This window comes from Atractosteus spatula, chromosome 10 (genome assembly GCF_055471065.1).
Source record: "Atractosteus spatula isolate fAtrSpa1 chromosome 10, fAtrSpa1.hap1, whole genome shotgun sequence".
Lineage (NCBI taxonomy): Eukaryota > Metazoa > Chordata > Actinopteri > Semionotiformes > Lepisosteidae > Atractosteus > Atractosteus spatula.
This window is the reverse complement of record NC_142715.1, coordinates 11,633,660-11,654,318: the sequence shown is the minus strand read 5'-3', so window position 1 is coordinate 11,654,318 and position 20,659 is coordinate 11,633,660. Positions and strand designations below refer to the sequence as shown.

General features: G+C 44.3%; 1 non-coding gene across 1 annotated transcript; it reads right to left on the bottom strand.

Moving 5' to 3' along the window:
- Window positions 1-345: 345 nt before the first annotated feature.
- Window positions 346-418, bottom strand: trnav-cac (transfer RNA valine (anticodon CAC)). Its single transcript has one exon. It is a non-coding gene; the product is annotated as a tRNA-Val (tRNA).
- Window positions 419-20,659: the final 20,241 nt, after the last annotated feature.

The following is a 20,659-nucleotide window of genomic DNA, read 5'->3' as shown; positions in this document are numbered from 1 at the left end:
TGTGTTTTCTGTTCAGACGCGAAATGCTGAAATGATCTCTCGGCTCCTCGGTTGTCATTTCTGCTCCGTAAAGGAATCACAGCACGCGTCCGCTTCCAGCACGGTGGGTCACGATGCCGGGGGTCGGAGAGAGCGATGTCTTCCTCGTTAGTATAGTGGTGATTATCCCCACCTGTCACGCGGGCGACTGGGGTACATCAGGACGCGCATTGAAGTGAAAGCAGGATGCGCTGCGACATGCACTGTGCAGATCCCGCCACACTAAGAGGTGAGTGGGTCTGTTCGATCACAGCGCTAGGCGAATCCCCAATCCCCTTTTGTGCGTGCCGACAAAAGAAGCCAGTCTGTTTCCGCCCGGTTTCGAACCGGGGACCTTTCGCGTGTGAGGCGAACGTGATAACCACTACACTACGGAAACGGTGGCAAACCCTGCCCAGCGGCCCAGCGCTGAGCTTCGCCAATGCGATTCAGCTGCTTCCAGTGCCTTTATTGGAGTGCGCTGATGGACTGTGCTCTCTCTCCAGAGACCAGCACGCCTGTCATTGACGGAGCAGGAAAGGCGGCGCCACATTCTACAGCCCTCTCCACGCAATCGACGAAATCGGGCTACTGAAGTGGAGAAAATCGCCTCTCCAGAAAGTGCAAATATCATCTTGGAGAGTATAAATCCTATTTCCGAAGGTCAGCCCTGTCTACCAGAGTAACCCTCCCACCTCCTGCAGGGATGATCAGCTCGTCTCACACGCGAGAAGTCTTCGGTTGGAAACAAGCGCCCCCTCTTCTCGCGCGTTTTGTACGTTCGAGTGGTTTTAATGCGGCTCCTTCGTACGCAAAACTGACAGGTTCCTATACCGGGAGTCGAACCCGGGCCGCCGGGGTGAAAACCAGGAATCCTAACCGCTAGACCATATGGGAGCACACAACCCTGCTGTTCCGGGCATCATGCAAGCAAACTACATAAATATGAGAAAACGCGCAAGAGAGTTGTCACTCAGAGTGTCGAAGGGTCGATGTATACTGGGGCTCAGTTGAAATGCAACGTCAGGACTTTTCCGAATTAGGTCACACGAAGAGAGCACAGCCTTTTCCGGCCTGCCACGTGGGTATCGGTAACTCGCCGTGATCGTATAGTGGTCAGTACTTTGCGTTGTGGCCGCAACAACCCCGGTTCGAATCCGGGTCACGGCAGAATAGGGGCGCCTGCTTTGACTACTTGCGCGAATGAAGGCAAAAGAAAGCCGATCGATGTGAACGAACGGCGCTTTACAGAGGAGTACTGCCTGACTGGATCGTTGATGAACGACAGAGGCCACTCCGACCTCTTCTCGGTTTTCTTCAATGACTTACTAAGGATCTTCTTCACATTCGCCCATGCAGGGGAAGCCAGTTACACCAAAGCAAACGCAGGAAAGTGCATTTCAAGCAGAGACCAGTAGGGACTTGTTTACACCGAGAGTGGTCGGAGAATGGAACAATGCGCCCAGCCCTGTTGCTGGAGCCGATTCTTGATGAGATCTTGGGCTCACTAAGAGGCCCCCACTGGATGCTAATCTTTCTGTTGTTCTTGCAGGTCCTGCGCTGCTTTTGAGCCGACAGAGCTCGTCCTGGTCTGTCGGCACAGCCCAATTGCAAATGATCGGCTCCGCGTACAGAAGGAACGTGCGTTTGGTACAAGAGTGCATGAAGGCACCGGAAATACATTGGGAACAAATGACCGGTCGCTCAAGACCTCTGTGAAGTACAGGAGCGTGCAAAAATAGGCTGCTTCCGCCCGGTCTCGAACCAGGGATCTTTCGCGTGTTAGGCGAACGTGATAGCCGCTACACTACGGAAACCTGCAGGGACTGCTGCTGGTGTCTCGCTTGCGTATCGGGCTGAGAAAGGGAAGCGTCACTTTAGGCAGGGGGCGCTGGAGAGAGCAAACTACATAAATATGAGAAAACGCGCAAGAGAGTTGTCACTCAGAGTGTCGAAGGGTCGATGTATACTGGGGCTCAGTTGAAATGCAACGTCAGGACTTTTCCGAATTAGGTCACACGAAGAGAGCACAGCCTTTTCCGCCCTGCCACGTGGGTATCGGTAACTCGCCGTGATCGTATAGTGGTCAGTACTTTGCGTTGTGGCCACAAAGAGGAGCGGGAGAGTCTTCACAGCGGTAGGTGAATCCCAAAACAGTGTACGTGACGACAAATGAGACGGGCCTGTTTCCGTCCGGTTTTGAACCGGTGATTTTTCGCGTGGGAGGCGAACGTAATAACCACTACACTACGGAAACAGTGGGAAAAGGGTCCCACCGGCAGTGAGTATTCAACTTCACAGCATTAGTGCTCAAGAATTCAATTGTTATCCCAACCACTTGATATCAATTTAATTCCTAAGGTTATGTACTTGTTTTGAGTATCTAATGTAGAAGTTGTAAACAAGTTCAATTACGAAACGGTTTAAATGAATGATATACCGAACTTATGTCCTCTTGATATGTGTAACTCTTTGTAACTGAATGAATTTATATATTTTGTATTCTGATAACCCTTACGATAAGATCTGTTAGGTTTACATGCATATTCTATATAATAATAAATGCATCCTCGTGTATTAGTACCTGTGTGTGCGTTGTTTGAGTTATATCCCATGGTTAGATTCTAAGACGATTAAAAGAATCAATTTTGTGATTTACTGCCACAATTAATAATTGTCCCAGTAAATGCCCAAACCCCTACAGAACTGGTGCTTTGTGAGAGCACACTACAACAGTGTGTGATCTCCTGTCCCAGCCTGAGGAGCAGACAGCGAGCCTGTCTCTCAATAATACTAATAATGCAGTGTGTGATCTCGTATCCCAGCCTGGGAAACAGTGAGTCAGCCTCTCAATAATTATAATACAGTGTGATCTACTGTCCCAGCTTGAGGAACACACAGTGAGCCTGTCTCTCAATAATAATAATACAGTGTGTGACCTCCTGTCCCAGCCTGAGGAACAGACAGTGAGCCTGTCTCTCAATAATAATAATACAGAGCGTGATCTCCTGTCCCAGCATAAGTAACAGACAGTGAGCCTGTCTCTCAGTAATAATACAGTGTGTGATCTTCTGTCCCAGTCTAGGGAATTGAAAGTGAGCCTGTCTCTCAGTAATACTAATATAGTGTGTGATCCACTGTCCCAGCCTGAGGAACAGACAGGAGTGAGGCAGTCTCTCAATTATAATAAAGCAGATTATGATCTGCTGTCCCAGCCTAAGGAACAATCAGGAAAGAGCAGGTCTCTCGATAATAATAATACAGTGTGTGATCTCCTGTCCCAGCCTGAGGAACAGACAGTGAGCCTGTCTCTCAATCATAATAATACAGTGTGTGACTTCCTGTCCCAGCCTGAGGAATATACAGTGAGCCTGTCTCTCAATAACAATAATACAGTGTGTGACCTCCTGTCCCAGCCTGAGGAACAGTGAGCCTGTCTCTCAATAATAATAATACAGTGTGTGACCTCCTGTCCCAGCCTGGGGAACAGTGAGCCAGACTCTCAATAATAATAATACAGTGTGATCTCCTGTTCCAGCCTGAGGAACAGACAGTGACCCTGTCTCTCAATCATAATAATACAGTGTGTGACTTCCTGTCCCAGCCTGAGGAATAGACAGTGAGCCTGTCTCTCAATAATAATAATACAGTGTGTGACCTCCTGTCCCAGCTTGGGGAACAGTGAGCCAGTCTCTCAATAATAATAATACAGTGTGATCTCCTGTTCCAGCCTGAGGAACAGACAGTGAGCCTGTCCCTCAATAAGAATAATACAGTGTGTGACCTCCTGTCCCAGCCTGGGGAACAGTGAGCCAGACTCTCAAGAATAATAATACAGTGTGATCTCCTGTCGCAGCCTGAGGAACAGTGAGCCTGTCTCCCAATAATAAAAATACAGTTTGTGACCTCCTGTCCCAGCCTGAGGAAGAGACAGTGAACCTCTCTCTCAGTAATAATAATACAGTGTGTGATCTCCTGTCGCAGCCCAAAAGAAGAGACAGTGAGCCTATCTCTCAATAATAATAATACAGTGTGTGATCTCCTGTCCCAGCCTGAGGAACAGACAGTGAACCTGTCTCTCAATAATAATAATAATACAGTGTGTGATCTCCTGTCCCAACCTGAGGAACAGACAGGAGTGAGCCAATCTCTCAATAATAATAAAGCAGATTATGATCTCCTGTAACAGCCTAAGTAACAGTCAGGAAAGAGCAGGTCTCTCGATAATAATAATACAGTGTGTGATCTCCTGTCCCAGCCTGAGGAACAGACAGTGAGCCTGTATCTCAATAATAATAATATAGTGTGTGACTTCCTGTCCCAGCCTGAGGAACAGACAGTGAGCCTGTCTCTCAATAATAATAATGCAGTGTGTGACCTCCTGTCCCAGCCTGAGGAGCAGTCAGTGAGCCTGTCTCTCATTAATAATACAGTGCGTGATCTGTCCCAGTCTGGGGAATTCAAAGTGAGCCTGTCTCTCAGTAATAATAATATAGTGTGTGATCCACTGTCCCAGCCTGAGCAATAGACAGTCAGCCCGTCTCTTAATAATAACAATACAGTGTGTGATCTCCTGTCCCAACCTGAGAAACAGACAGGAGTGAGGCAGTCTCTCAATAATAATAAAGCAGATTATGATCTGCTGTCCCAGCCTAAGGAACAGTCAGGAAAGAGCAGGTCTCTCGATAATAATAATACAGTGTGTGATCTCCTGTCCCAGCCTGAGGAACAGACAGGAGTGAGGCAGTCTCTCAATAATAATAAAGCAGATTATGATCTGCTGTCCCAGCCTAAGGAACAGTCAGGAAAGAGCAGGTCTCTCAATTATAATAATACAGTGTGTGACCTCCTGTCCCAGCCCAAAAGAAGAGACAGTGAGCCTATCTCTCAATAATAATAATACACTGTGTGTCTCCTGTCCCAGCCTGAGGAACAGACAGTAAACCTGTCTCTCAATAATAATAATCCAGTGTGTGATCTACTGTCTTAGCCTGAGGAACAGACAGTGATCCTGTCTCTCAATAATAATATTCCAGTGTGGGATGTCCTGTCCCAGTCTGAAGAACAAACAGTGAGCATGATTCTCAATAATAAAAGAACAGTGTGTGATCTCCAGTCCCATCCAGATGAACAGGCAGTGAACCTGTCTCTCAATAATAATAATACAGTGTGTGACTTCCTATCCCAGCCTGAGGAACAGACAGTGAGCCTGTCTCTCAATAATAATGATACAGTGTGTCATTTCCTGCCCCAGCTTGAGGAACAGACAGTGAGCATGTCTCTCAACAATAATATGAATAAACTGTGTGATCTACTGTCCCAGCCTGAGGAACAGACAGCGAGCCTGTCTCTCAATAATAATAATACAGAGTGTGATCTCCTGTCCCAGCCTGAGGAACAGACAGTGAGCCTGTCTCTCAATAATAATAATAATAGAGTGTGTGACCTCCTGTCCCAGCCTGAGGAAGAGACAGTGAGCCGGCCACTCAATAATAATAATACAGTGTGTGATCTCCTGTCCCAGCCAGGGATCAGACAGTAAATCTGTCTCATAATAATAGTAATCCACTGACTTAGCCTGAGGAACAGACAGTGATCCTGTCTCTCAATAATATTAATCCAGTGTGGGATGTCCTGTCCCAGTCTGAGAAACAAACAGTGAGCCTGTCTCTCAATAATAATAATACAGTGTGATCTCCTGTCCCAGCCTGAGGAACAGACAGTGAGCCTGTCTCTCAATAATAGTAATACAGTTTGTGATCTCCTGTCCCAGCCCAAAGGAAGAAACAGTGAGCCTATCTCTCAATAATATTAATAAACTGTCTTATCTCCTGTCCCAGCCTGAGACACAAACAGTGAGCCTGTCTCTCAATAATAATAATACAGAGTGTGATCTCCTGTCCCAGCCTGAGGAACAGACAGTGAGCCTGTCTCTCAATAATAATACAGTGTGTGATCGTCTGTCCCAGTCTGGGGAACAGAAAGTGAGCCTGTCTCTCAGTAATCATAATATAGTTTGTGATCCACTGTCCCAGCCTGGGGAACAGACAGTCAGCCCGTCTCTCATTAATAATAATACAGTGTGTGATCTCCTGTCCCAACCTGAGGAACAGATAGGAGTGAGCCGGTTTCACAATAATAATAAAGCAGATTATGATCTCCTGTCCCAGCCTAAGGAACAGTCAGGAAAGAGCAGGTCTCTCGATAATAATAATACAGTGTGTGATCTCCTGTCCTAGCCTGAGGAACAGACAGTGAGCCTGTCTCTCAATAATAATAATACAGTGTGTGACTTCCTGTCCAAGCCTGAGGAAGAGACAGTGAGCCAGTCTCTCAAAATAATAAAAATACAGTGTGTGACCTCCTGTCCCAGCCTGAGGAAGAGACAGTGAGCCTGCCTCTCAGTAATAATAATACAGTGTGTGACCTCCTGCCCCAGCCTGGGGAACAGTGAGCCAGACTCTCAATAATACAAATACAGTGTGTGATCTTCTGTCCCAGCCTGAGGAACAGACAGTGAGCCTGTCCCTCAATAAGAATAATACAGTGTGTGACCTCCTGTCCCAGCCTGGGGAACAGTGAGCCAGACTCTCAAGAATAATAATACAGTGTGATCTCCTGTCGCAGCCTGAGGAACAGTGAGCCTGTCTCCCAATAATAAAAATACAGTTTGTGATCTCCTGTCCCAGGCTGAGGAAGAGACAGTGAACCAGCCACTCAATAATAATAATACAGTGTGTGATCTCCTGTCCCAGCCAGGGGATCAGACAGTAAACCTGTCTCTTAATAATAGTAATCCAGTGTGTGATTTCCTGTCCCAGCCTGAGGAACAGACAGTGAGCCTGTCTCTCAATAATAATAATACAGTGTGTGATGTCCTGTCCCAGCCCAAAGGAAGAGACAGTATGCCTATCTCTCAATTATATTAATAAACTGTTTGATCTCCTGTCCCAGCCTGAGATACAGACAGTGAGCCTGTCTCTCAGAAATAATAATAAAGAGTGTGATCTCCTGTCCCAGCATGAGGAACAGACAGTGAGCCTGTCTCTCAATAATAATACAGTGTGTGATCTTCTGTCCCAGTCTGGGGAACAGAAAGTGAGCCTGTCTTTCAGTAATAATAATATAGTGTGTGATCCACTGTCCCAGCCTGAGGAACAGACAGTGAGCCTGTCTCTCAATAATAATAATAATAATAATAATAATAATAATAATAATAATAATAATAATAATAATAATAATAGAGTGTGTGACCACCGACAATGGCCACAAAGCCGGGGAATGGCACCTGTAAAGTGTTAATTGGGGCACAGGAACAGCCCGTCTCGTCTCGGGTGCCGTCTTTAAAGACAATAACAGCAAACACAGTGGGGCGGAGGAAGAAGACGACACGACACATGCAGGTACATTCAGCTCCGGCGGGAACGAGTCATTTGTCGGTCTTTTCAAGTGCTGAGAGCCGAGTAATCCTCCGCTTGTATCGTTTCTCCCCAGTGACTAGATCTCACCCTGTGACTCACGACTGGGCTCACCCACGGCAGCCCAGCAGATGTGAGCCTGGCCTGCACCCGGATGGGAGATTCCCCCTGGAAAAGCTCAGGTTGCAAGAGATGTTACTGGGACCAGTACGGAGCGCTCACCCTGCGGTCTGTGTGGCTTTTCTTATGCCCCAGCCTCCTGATGGCGACACTCTACTGCGCAAACAGGCACCGTCCTTCGGGGGAGGCGGAAAACCGAGGTCCCGACCCTCCTTGGCCATGAACAAATCCCAGGGCGTCTCTCAAAAAGAGACACCGGGGTGTTACTCTGGTGTCAGTGTCTCAGGGAGTGGATGGGCACTGTGAGACTGACAGGAATGTCTGGGAGAAGCTCCTCCTACAGCTGTAGGCACAGAAGAGCTTCACCAACAGAGTCACGCAGTGAACATGATAACAGCTACACTACGGAAACCTGCAGGGGCTGCTGCTGGTGTCTCGCTTGCGTTTCAGGTTGAGAAGGGAAGTGTCCCTTTAAGAAAGGGGCGCTGGAGAGAGTAACAAAGGGCACGATGAAACACAATGCCAAAACCCGGGATAGAACCAGGGACCTTTAGATCTTCAGTCTAACACTCTCTCAACTGAGCTATTTCCACTGTGCGCACAGTACCCAACCACCTGCACCAGCCTTCCTGTGATGGCATGAGCGCATCAAGAGGAGCGGGAGAGTGTTGCGGGAACGTCACTCAGAAGGAAAGCCACCCAGCTGCGCCCTCTGAGCTCTGTCCAGCGCATCTTCCTCGCGTGGACTCCTGCCTGTGATGGGCAGGAAACAATTAGCAAGAACAGAACAACACCCCACAGGTGTCTCATGACCACACCTTAGGGTGTGACACGTGCAGGTGTGAGGGGTTGCCGGGCCACTTTGGAACAGACCTTTGGCGGAGGGGGGGGGGAAAGACGTGACACCTCAACTTCTGCAGGATCACAGCTCTCCGACGCCCCAGGCAACCACTCGATAAGCTACTGGACACACCTGCCCCTCCTCACACAGACCGTGGAAAAGCCCTTGAGTGGGAGGGCTCTCTCTTCCTCCCAGGAGCCCTTGGACACGACGCACAGACAGAGCGCGGTGACCCGCCGCCTGCGACACGGTTCCAGGCAGGACTCCACTCCGCAGGAGCCGCAGAGCAGAGGAGATGGGGGCAGCTTAGCTCCTGTGCAGAGACTTGAGCTGTTGTTGCTGCAGACGCTGTTTTTTCTTTTTTCGGGGTAGGAGTGAATCTTGAGTTGCCCTTAGAAAGGAAGCAGAGCACTTCAACGGTACGGGTGTGTGTGTGCGCCCTGGTGATTCTGGGAGACAGATCGAACCTGGGCTAAAAGAGAGGGGGCTTAGCCCTCTTCCATTTGCTAGTTCAGAGTTGTACAACCCATTTGTATCTGCTAGGCGGCGCAGCCGTCGTGCACAAAGAACGCTTTGAAAAGCATCAAAAGCAAGTCATTCCGAGTTGGTCATTTGTGTTTTCGAAATGCTGAATTGCTGCGAAATGCTGAAATGATCTCACGGCTCCTCGGTTGTCATTTCTGCTCCGTAAAGGAATCACAGCACGCGTAGGCTTCCAGCATGGTGGGTCAAGACACGATGCCGAGGGTGGATGAAAGCGATATCTATCTCGTTAGTATAGTGGTAAGTATCCCACTGGCGTACTGGATACAGGTGTATCACCTGTGACGCTGGAGACTGGGGTTTGATTCCCTGATGGGGAGTCGCTCCTGTCCTACTTCCTTAGAGAAAAGACTACCTTTCTCCTGCCTGTGTTTCCTTTCACAGCGCCGTGCACCTTTTCATTGCTCTCGCTTTCAGAGCCTCCGCATGGCACACGACTCGACATCAGGACGCGCATTGAAGTAAAAGCATGAAACATGCACTGTGCAGATCCCTGCACACTAAGAGGTGAGTGGGTCTGTTCGATGCACAAAGAACGCTTTGAAAAGCGTCAAAAGCAAGTCATTCCGAGTTGGTCGTTTGTGTTTTCAGTTCACATGCGAAATGCTGAAATGATCTCTTGGCTTCTCGGTTGTCATTTCTGCTCCGTAAAGGAATAACAGCACGCGTCCGCTTCCATAATGGTGGGTCGGGATATGATGCCGGGGGTCGGAGAGAGCGATGTCTTCCTCGTTAGTATATTGGCGTGTATCCCCACCTGTCACGCGGGAGACCGGGGTACATCAGGACGCGCATTGAAGTGAAAGCAGGAAGCGCTGCGACATGCACTGTGCAGATCCTACCACACTAAGAGGTGAGTGGTTCTGTTCAATCACAGCGCTAGGCGAATCCCCAAACAGTGTGCGTGGTGACAAAAGAAGCCGGTTTGTTTCCGCCTGGTTTTGAACCAGGGACCTTTCGCGTGGGAGAAGAACGTGATAACCACTACACTACAGAAACAGTGGGAAGTTGTGCCCAGTGGCCCAGCGCCGAGCTTCGCCAATGTGATTCAGCTGCTTCCATTGCCTTTATTGGAGTGCGCTGATGGACCGTGCTCATTCTCCAGAGACCAGCACGCTCTGTCATGGACAGAGCAGGAAAGGCGGCGCCACATTCTACAGCCCTCTCCACGCAATCGACAAAATCGGGCTACTGAAGTGGAGAAAATCTCCTCTCCAGAAAGTGCAAATATCATCTTGGAGAGTATAAATCCTCTTGCCGAAGGTCAGCACTGTCTACAAGAGTACCCCATGTAATGTTTCATAGCCAAAATGTAAATGTAGTGGCTCTCTGAAGGCACCAGTTCTGTAGGGTTTGGGCATTTACTGTGACAATTATTAATTGTAGCAGTAAATCACAAAATTGATTCTTGCAATGGCTTTAGAATCCAACCATGCGACATAACTCAAACAACGCACACACACAGGTACTAATACACGAGGATACATTTATTAATACATAAAATATGCATATAAACCTAACAGATCTTATCGAGAGGGTTATCAGAATACAAAAGGTATATACTCAATCAGTTACAAAGTGTTACACATATCAAGAGGACATACGTTCAGTATATCATTCATTTAGACCGTTTCATAAATGAACTTGGTTATAACTTCTACATTAGATACTCAAAACAAGTACAGAACTCTTAGGAATTAAATTGATATCAACTGGTTGGGATAACAATTGAATTCTCGAGCTGTAATGCATTGAAGTTGAATACTCATCCAATCTCTGGGGATTCAGATCTCCTGCGGGCACAAAGAAACAGTTGCAGGCTGTTGCTGTCCAATCTGCGCTCTCTGGCTCCGTGCCAGGCTGTGCTATGCGGCTTGCGACGGTGCGCTGCTGATGCTCACTGACCGGCTAGTTAGTGTTGGCTTTAACTAGCAAAGTTTGTGCACAGGAGAAAAGATGACTGTGGGTCCCAGCAAGTCAGGAAGAGGACCGGTTTGTTTCTGATGAAGAGCCAGTTCTGAATAGTGATTCAGCTGTCCACAGTTCCGACCTGTTCACGAGGCCTGCTGCTGGTTACTCTCTGGCAACCTCCACTCTAGACTCTTAGAACAAAGGAAAGTTCTGGCACTCGGACACACTGGCCGTTCAGTGGTTGTCCGGGCTGAGTCTCAGGATGGACAGGAGGCGCGCTGCGAGAATGTCCTGCCCTTGGGAGCCTTCTGCTCCTTTGCTGTCCTGCCCTGGAATTCTCCTTTGAATTCCCTTTAGAACAGTCCACAGAATTCTCCACTGAATCTCCTGAATCTCACTGAATCTCACAGGCTCTCTGTGTTGCCTGTTTTTACCTGGAGGAACTTCAGCTCATTGATTGGCTGAAAGTTCCATGGGCATCAGAGTCCCACGTGGGTTACTCAGCCCTACCAGTCCCTGATTGGTTGATCAAGGTGAGATATGAGTCACTTACTCCTGACACTTAGGAATGCAGTTCAGATGTCCATCTGGCACTCCCTAGACAGATAGGCGCCAATGGATGACCATTGATCATGATAGCCAGGCTTAGCTAAGTGCATCCCCGTCTGGGAGCTTGTTCCTTATCAAAAGAAAACATCCTAAATCAGCCTGCATGAATACTGTCTCTGTGGCTGCACCACAGAGATGGAGGATGAGATGGGGCCTAATTTGGGAAAGCTCAGAAACACTTAATTCTTTCTTATTAATAAGCCTCGCCGCTACACCCTCCCACCTCCTGCAGGTTTCCGAGCTGCAGCGATGATCAGTTCGTCTCACACACGAGAAGTCTTCGGGTGGAAACAAGAGCCCCCTCTTCTCGCACATTTTGCACATGTTTGAGTGGTTTTAAAGTGGTTGGAAAGCAGGAGCAGGTGACTCCTGTCACACGAGAGAGCACAGCCTTTTCCACCCCCCAGCGTGTGTTTTGGTAACTTGCCATGATCGTATAGTGGTCAGTACTTTGCGTTGTGGCCATAACAACCTTGGTTCGAATCTGGGTCATGGCAGAATAGGGGCGTCTGCCTGTACTACTTGCACGAATGAAGGCAAAAAAAAACCAATCGATGTGAACGAACGGCACTTTACAGAGGAGCGCTGCCTGAGTGGATTGTTGATGAGGCCACTCTGACATCTTCTGTTTTCTTCAATGACTTACTCAAAGTGAAAATGTTCAAGGCGATCTTGTCACTACTCCACGTAGATGATCTAAATGAAATCACAGTAGAGTACAGGACACACAGTGAGGAGCTCACGCAGTCAGTACTCTTGAATACGACAAGAGGAAAGGCACACTGCACATCTGCGGAACAGATTTAGCTTAATTGGCTTACTTGGCTAAAGCACCTGTCTAGTAAACAGGAAATCCTGGGTCCGATTCCCAGCGGTGCCTTTCTTCATGTCTTACTGTACAGAGTTTATCCTTATAGGCAAATCCCATGCCTTTTAATTTACATGAATGCAAGTGTTCGTTTCCTTTCTGGAACAACTTGTTTTTAAAGAAATCTATACAGCTTGCGAAAGATGAAAGACAAATGTTGAACCCACGTCCCCAAGGAGACTGGAGCCTTAAGCCAGCACCTTAGACCGCTTGGCCACGCTACCCGCTGGGCCCTCGCTCTTTGTCTCATTACTTGCCTGGAGGAAGCCAGGTGGCTCTTGCTCTTGTCGTCCAACTTAGTGGCGTTATGACTGTGGAACCGACTGCACCTGCTTTTTCTGAGATGCTTCCCCTCTCATGGCGAGATCTCGACTTCTTTAACATAAAGTTTCTGGATAAAGTTATTCTGTGGAGCAGGCTTCAGACCTCTGCGTACAGCACCCTTGATCTCATTTTTTTTTACAGCAGCTGCATCCGGAAAATTGTGCTTTTTACTTTTTATTTGAACAACAAAAATACATACAATACAAACAAGAGCACATATAACGTATCAAGAAAATCGCCAGGGGTTCATGCTATAATACAATTCCATTTTATGAAAAATGATTGCACAAGGTAAATAAGAAAAGGTCCGCACACCCAGTGGGCAGTGATTCGTCGAATATACGTATATATCACGGTGAAAATACGGCTATACGTATACAGATGCAGCCACTCAAAGTACGCAGCACAGACACGTACCGTGGGTAATTGGCTACGGCCTCGCGCATCATGACGCAAAATACTGCGGTACGTGATTGGTTGACCGACAGGGGCACTCGTGGTGCGTTGGTCGGTCGTAGAAAGATTGAAATGTCTTTACTGTGCCCGTTTTAGTATTGAATATTTATATGGAATTTTACCACTGAAGGGAAATCTTAGTAGCTGAGCATAAAAAGAATAGGAGCATGCTGTAACGCGTGTGAAGGCCATAAACGATGTAACACAACGGGGGCTCAGGCGGGCGCCCTTGCCGCATTAGGTCGGCCCCCCACCGTCGGGGGCTCGAACCCGGGACTCCCGCATCACTCAGCAGGGACCCAGCCTGGTGAGCTAAAGAGAGATCTCTCTACAGGCCAGTAGCTGTAGTCCTGCTATCACAGGGAAGGGCGGTGACGTCACCTGCTCTGGTACGCCGGCTCTTGCACAGTACCTGTCGGCCGTAAGCGTTACACGATATTAATTTTGGAACATAAACATACAGTATATGGCTGGTCTCGGTACTTTAAAGAAAACATACACACCAGTATTCCATTTCTCCCTAAACATTTTAAACATCGAAGTCTATAACTAACGTGATACCGGAGTCAACAAGCATACTTTTAGAATTTGATTAAAAGGGAATATAATATGGAATCGCGTATCTAAAGAAATTAATAACGATATAATTATATTCATGTACTGCAACTCAAGAATAGTACACGCTGTACGATGTCTGTTGATAATGTTTGTAGGGCTTTTTCAACATACCTCATGCAACCTTGCTGGTGGTGCTGTGGGTTAGGTTCCTGACTCCTATATCACACATTGCATGTTTGAATCCAGCTGAAGCTGTGCCTTTTTTTTTTAACAAACATTTCTTTGAAAAACTAAAACATTTCCCTGGGTCAGAGATTAAATAAAACTTCACTCGTACCAAACAAATTTATATTTCTAAATATCACAACATTAGCGAATTTAAGTCATTTTAATAACAATGAACAGTCACTTATGCGTTGCAATATAAACATTTATATTGATTTAAATCGCCTTTATTTAAAACCCATAAATAAAGTTGAAACTGTTTAGACTTTTAATTATTTAAAACTGTATTACAGCAGAACAATGCACAATGCAACGTAAATCACTATCTTTGTCTTCTGCATAATAATGTTCACCTCTCTGTCCAGCAAATTAACAATAGTAATAATGATTAAATTTGTTGTATATGGCGCCTTTAAAGGTGGCTCCTCAAAGCGCTTTACAGGATAAAAACAATAGCAACATTTTTTTTTTTAAAAAGAAATACAAAATGAGATATAATTATGTGTTCCGGTTTAGACATTATGAAGGTCATAAAGGTCATAAACGATATTAATTTTGGAACATCAACATATTATGTAAACTGTATGTTGCTGTTATTGGTATTTTAAAGAAAAAATACTGTAAAATCCTGGGTTCGGTACAATGATTCAGGCATTCATGTGAAGGACAACAGAGCTTTCACTGGCTCAAAAAGACAAAAAGAATAACGGATACAGCGCGAGCCTGTATTCTCTCCTCAGCCGTCCACACCACACTTTTCCCTGGGTCAGATTTTAAATACAACTTCACTCACACCAAACAAATTACCACACACTGAACACTGAACATGTTAACCCAAATATGTCTCACAATACTTTTATGGTACATTACTTTGCTAAAATGTATTTAAAAATAAAAACGATTACAAACGCCAGCAGAGAGAGAGACACACACACAGTTCTTCATTGTCAAAAAGTAATTGTTTTTTACTTTGTCAGCACCCAGACAAACACAAATGCGTTATTAATGAAATGCTTTTATTCATTCTTAATCGAACTCACAAGTTGTCATCTGCTGTTGAAGCTCTGTGAGACTAGACTCACACATGGCTAGACTTGACTCGGCTCTGGCTTTCCCATCTATACCGATGCACTGCAAGTACAACCCCCCTCTCTGCGGGAGTGCTGGCTGTGACGAATTAAACCGGTTTCACAGGTATTTTCAAAGTAGAAGGGGGCGAGATTTCCAGCGAAAGACACCTCCACCCTTCAAAACCCAGTAAGTACAGTACTTACTAGTTAAGAAAGCTAGGCTCCTCAATGAAATTGCTTTAACATGCTAATGCGTTGGTGTATTGCAGTAAGTAAAAAGACCAGGGGCATTCTTCCTCCCCCTACATTCTCAGAGTAGAATAGAATTTTCCTTTGACAAAACAAGGCTTGCCAGATAATGTGAATCGAAACCTGTTTTTCTAGCTTTTAAAGTCGTGCAATGTGTATGCAGGAACACATCATTATATCTTACATATGAAAAATACATAATATAGCTCCCAAACAAACGCAAATGTGTTTTTAATAAAATGCTTTTATTCACTCATATTCTGACAATTTCAGGAAGACTAAGGAAGGACTAAGGAAAATGTCATCTGTTGTTGACACTCTGTGAGCTCGGTGACTTTGAGACCACTTGTTATCCCAAGTTGTTTGAATCGCCACAATTCAAATAGAGAAAAAAAGAGCTGACTGACAAGATTTAAGATGTGGCTGTCAATGTTGGATTAAAAAAAACACTTTGCCCGACGTTAGTTGCATTGCTTGAAAAATGATTTTATTTCGAGAGACTGGATAAGTAATTCAAGTGTTTTTTTAACTTCCTGAAAAACAAGTAATAATTTAACATTATGTGCAAATGTTTTATGATATGTCGCTGTTGTGAATGTCTGTGGAGTGTATCTTATTTGCCTGTCTGTCCTGGCTGTGCTCTCTCGCTAGCTCTCCCCCCCTCTCTCTCTCAATTCAATTCAATTCAAGGTGCTTTATTAGCATGACAGATGGGTACAATCAGTGTTGGGTATTTACTTTGTAATCTGTGGTCCTTTTAACTGTTTTTACATCTACTGTATTGCTTTGAGATGCCACTTTTAAAGGTGATATATAAAATCAAGGCTTTAACTTGCTTTAACTCCGCAAGTCTGAGTTCTTGTGTCCGTCCTATCTGAGCCCGAAAGTATTACAATATGTATCTTTATAGCAGGTGGTGTACAGCTTTTTAGTATAGATTACACTTTTCTAAAATGTATTTAAAAAATAAAAACAATTACAATCTAATCTTTCCACGTTTGATCCCAAGATCCCAAGAAAAATAAATCTAAACGGGGAGAAAGCTATGCTGAAAGTTTATTAAGATACTTAGAAGACAAAGATATCAATTTATGTTGCATTTGTCTGATTGTGAATCAAAAAACACATATATTTAAACGCGCGTTTGCGATTTAAATCAAAACGCAATTTAAATCAATATAAATGCTTATATTGTAACGCATAGGTGACTATTCATTGTTATTAAAATGACTTAAATTCGATCATGTTGTGATATTTAGAAATATAAATTTGTTTGGTGCGAGTGAAGTTTTATTTAATCTCTGACCCAGGGAAACGTTTTATTTTTTCAAAGAAATGTTTGTTAAAAAAAAAAGTCATGGCTCCGGCTGGATTCTGGCTTGTGTTGCGGTACATGAATATAATTATATTGTTATTAAATTCTTTAGATACGCAATTCCATATTATATTCCCTTTTAATCAAATTCTAAAAGTATGCTTGTTGACTCCGGTATCACGTTAGTTAAAGACTTTGATGCTTAAAATGTTTAGGGAGAAATGGAATACTGGTGTGGATTTTGTCTTTAAAGTACCGAGACCAGCCATATACTGTATGTTTATGTTCCAAAATTAATATCATTTATGACCTTCACACGCGTTACAGTATGCTCCCATTCTTTTTATGCTCAGCTACTAAGATTTCCCTTCAGTGGTAAAATTCCATATAAATATTCAATACTTAAACGGGCACAGTAAAGACATTTAAATCTTTCTACGACCTACCAAAGCACCACGAGTGCCCCTGTCGGTCAACCAATCACGTACCGCGGTATTTTGCGTCATCGCGCGTCACAGTGCGCGAGGCTGTAGCCAATTACCTCCGGTATGTGTCTGTGCCGTGCACTTTGAATGGCTGCATCTGTATGTATTGTACTATTATTATTGTATCATTCGTTACACTGTGGCTGTGTTGACTGTGTTAAGCTTCTGTTGCACTGCAATTTCCCTCATGGGATCCATAAAGTATCTATCTATCTAAAAAAATGTATATGCATTAGTTCATCAGATTGTGATGCTGTTTGTAGGCTTTAAATTCTTTTACAAGACATAATGACACAGGCTTCCTGGTTGACATGTCTACAGAGGCTTGAGACCTGACACACATGGACCCTAACAGAATAATACTTCCCAGTGCAGAGTGATACCACAACCATACAAATAAAGAGAATCACACCAGCATGACAGTATGAATAGAGGAGCAATGGAGTATCACTCATACCCATACAAAATGTACAATACTACTCTGGGCAGTAGAAACATAAAAAAGTGAGTGATTCTAAAACAATATTTCCCAGAAGAGTATGGTATTGCATGGGGTCTATTTAGGGTTGAATCAGTGTACAGCTAAACATGAATTCTACAGTATGTGTACATTATATTAGAAATAGAACAAAAATCTTACTTCACACTGTCAGTAACAAACCCTACTAGTTGTGTGTCAGTGCCTGTGGGATAATACTCCTGTCCTGTTTTCCAGGAGACTATTTCCCTGCTCCCTCTGGATGGATGGTGGCTCTCTTCCTAACAGCAGCTGTTACTGTAGCAGCATCAGTACTTCTGGTGATCCAGTGGAGAAGAATGGACAGTATGTGCTCATTATATATAGACACGTGTGTGTGTTTGAATGTCTGTGTCAGGAAGGATTTAAAATTCCTCTGTGTATGAGCAGATCAGGACATTCCTCTTGATAACAACTGACTGCCAGTGGGAAGAAAAAAATTAAAACATTTAGCTCAAGAGCCAGAGCATCTTCTAGTCTTTATAGAGAACTACACCCCAGCAGAGCTACTGATGCAGCTATCTATAATACAAACATCTATAATACAAATCAAACCCTGAGATAAACTCACTGCATTATACCAGTGAGCCAGAATCAGCCCTTCATTGCTCAAAACAGATCAACAGGTGACACTTGTGAAAGAAGATTCATTTAATCTGTTCTTTCTCCTTAGCCTAATGATCACATGTCTTGAAAATACAATATGTTGTAGTGATTCTCTGTAGTCTCCCTCTGCACAGGAGGATGAGAGAGGCAGGAGACTGGGAGTGCAGTGAACTGGTCTCTTGTCCTTGTTAGGGACACAGGCGTGCTGGTCACTCAGAGAGGACAGGAAGGAAGAAGGTAGAGGGAGAGAGTGATGGCCAGAGAGACAGAGAAAGGAAACTGGACTCTGTTTATAGAGAGAGGAGAGGGCAAGCTGCACGATGAAGGTCAGGTGCTCAGGCTTCAGGATTGCTACAATTGATATAAATTACAGTACAATATGTTCTTAAAGCCTCTGTGTATAGTATATTTTTAATAAGCAAAAGTAAAATAAAATTAACTTTTCTCTAATTTCTATTTATACACAATTTCTAATAATTCTGTGTACTATATGAAATAAAAATATTTCTGTTTGTGTTACACAATATTGTACAATACAATATTTGTGCAGAGTTGTGTGTAATCATTGTATTTCATTAGATTGTTTATCGCTACTGTACAGTATGATTAATGCAGAAAAGCACAAACAGGTAAATACATTTTTACATTTCAATATTAGAATAAGATTTGACAACCACACACAGCTGCAGTAGTTTAAGGATTCACTTACAGAGTAGTGCAGTCCTCTGATTCCAGAGTATCTATCTTTGTCACCATAGTGAAGCCCATTCAAAGACCCCCTAACCCTTCCTGTCTATTTCAGCCCATGATGGCAGTGACCTTCCCTCAGTCTGGAACAGTATATTCATGAGCTCTGTGTTCATTGGTCAAACATGATCATGTGACAGGAGAGGGTGGGGACCCTTAAAAGGGAAATCACAGATGAATGGTAGAGAGTGTCAGACCTGCTAATCTATCACAGAAATCACAGAAATCACAGATGACCTGGAGAGAGACAGACCTTCTCATCTATCAGAGAGAACAGGGATAAGAGGGGTCAGTTCTTTGGAACTTCACAGCAGAAAGGGTTGAATAAGATCTGTGGATCAATTACTGTCAAACGTATGGCTAGAGGAGCAGAACGACCTGCAAGGATTCTGTCTCTTATGTTATTTTGTGCAGTGAAATATTGAATATTTGTAATAGAAAACATGGCTGATGTATTTTTTTTTCAGCTTCTGCAGCCCTGATGCTGTGTCACTCACTGTCCTGTCTGTGTTTCTTTACAGGGCAGGAGAAACTCAATGGTGAGTAAATCAGTCAGACTCTCTGTGCTGTGTCCTGTAGTGATTTCAGCAGGAGCTCCTCTGTAAATGATCCTGCACCAGTTTTCTAACTGAATTGTCTGTTATTATGATAAAAGGTCCACGTAGAACAACTTGTTTATTAACACTTTTCTTATAATTGACAGTTTATTTATGGAAGGAGCTATTAACTGCCAATTTGAAATTGAAAACTTAAACCAAGTTGAGTGTCATCAGACACCGGAGCTCTGATGGTCTAAATCATGTCTTATTGTTTCTAGCCATCTCTGTCATCCTCACAGAACTGGGTAAGTGATCTTCTATGTCTCTGAGATCACAGATCCACCAATACAAACACTAATGAATTATATTTGAGTGCACTGTTGTTCTGCAGTTTACTGTACTCTACTGTAATGAACTATATTGCACTGAATTGTATTATCCGTCAGTAATACACAGGTATTTGATCAGTTGTGAAGATTTAAAAAAGCAATAGAAGCTACAGAGAAATAGAGACATTCCTGTACCACAATGTAAATAAGGAGATCTTACTCAGTTTTGACTCTCAGTTTGGTCCCAATGCACATTTTCAAAATTAATATTTTAATGAAAACTTTAGTTTTAGACCACTTGCATGGGTGAAAGAAACTAACTGGCAGCACAAACTATAAAGTAAGAAATGCTGCTTGTATGAATATGAGTCCTCTTTGCTCTCTTCTAATGTGTCAAAGACACATTTTCTTCACAAAATCTCGCTTCAGACTGAAAACAGCCCATTAGCCCCCTGTCCTGAGTGAACAGTCTGTATCTTGACACTGTGGGGGTCCTGCCTATGTCTTGCTGTCACACACAGTGTCTGTAATGCTGGAACAACACAGCTGCTCTGACTGCTTGTGTTCAGCCAGCTGGGCCCCAGTCTGTGTCAGACTAATACTGTCTCTGTCAGTCTTCCTGGATAATAATAATAATAATAATAAACTTTATTTTATATAGCGCCTTTAAAGGTGGCTTCTCAAAGCGCTTTACAGGATGACAATAACAATAAATAAGAAGACTACAACAATAAATAAGAAGATTTCACAAGATAGGACACAATTATAATTACAACAATACAACAATAACAATAGAGGAGACCGTGGAAGGTGGTACTAAGAAGAGCAGAGGGGTGAAGAATGGAACCAGTTAAGTAAAGGCTTTTCTGAAGAAGAAGGTTTTGAGTCTGGATTTGAAGGAGTTTAGAGAA